An 898-nucleotide genomic window follows, 5' to 3' on the forward strand; every position below is an offset into this window, starting at 1 on the left:
AAATAATGACAGATAGAAGAGGAATTGGAGATGTCTTTGTCCTGCTCTTGTGACACCCCCAAATGTTCTTTCCTTGAAAGAGTCCAATGGGGTAGGCAGCAATAATATAATGACTGTGGTGCTGAGAAATGGAGACACAAAGAAAAGATGTAATTTGTCATTCAAATCTTCGGCAACACAGTTTGCTGGACTTGTAACTGTTACACTCGGGACTGAGCCCCGGACCTTGTGCCTCGAGGCCCGAGACTTTCTATTTTCCTGAACACTGAATCTCTAGTGACAGTTTATGGCATTACATTCATCTGGTGCAGAACAGTTATGTTTCTCACTATTTTCTGAAGCCTTTGAGGTGTCACTTGCCTCCTTCAGATCATTATCTGTGCTCTCACACTGAGAACTTAAGTCTTTGCTGGGTGTGATGCAGTACACGCAGTTCTAACAACATTTCCTTCATCTTTTAGGTGATATTACACACTCAAAATGTCTAATTATTATAAAGGATGGAATTTCATGAAAAAAGTTAAAAACCTGATACTGATTGTATACTAAATTCCTAATTTCAAAAGTGTCTCTACAAAGTGTGTGTAAAGTGTGTTTCTTTAAATAGCGCACACAGCCTATGAGAAAAATGTACTTGAGAGGTGACTCCAAACCTGCTCAGTACCAATGAGGAAGGAAGTGGCAGCAGCGGGAAGTAAGAAGAGGAAGGCAAGGGGAAGAGTAACGGGCAGGTGGTGTCTTTGAAAGTCCGTCTTCATTGACTGGTAAGAGAAGGAAATGAGAAATTTTTAGTAGGTATAATGGCTCAGTAAGGACCACAGAATATGTTCTATCACCTCAGGCTGCCCTGAAGATAGAATCATGAAGTTCTCTTTTTTTTTTTTTCCTGGCTATGTGA

The sequence above is a fragment of the Crocuta crocuta genome, unplaced genomic scaffold (assembly GCF_008692635.1).
Source record: "Crocuta crocuta isolate KB4526 unplaced genomic scaffold, BGI_CrCroc_1.0 scaffold885, whole genome shotgun sequence".
Lineage (NCBI taxonomy): Eukaryota > Metazoa > Chordata > Mammalia > Carnivora > Hyaenidae > Crocuta > Crocuta crocuta.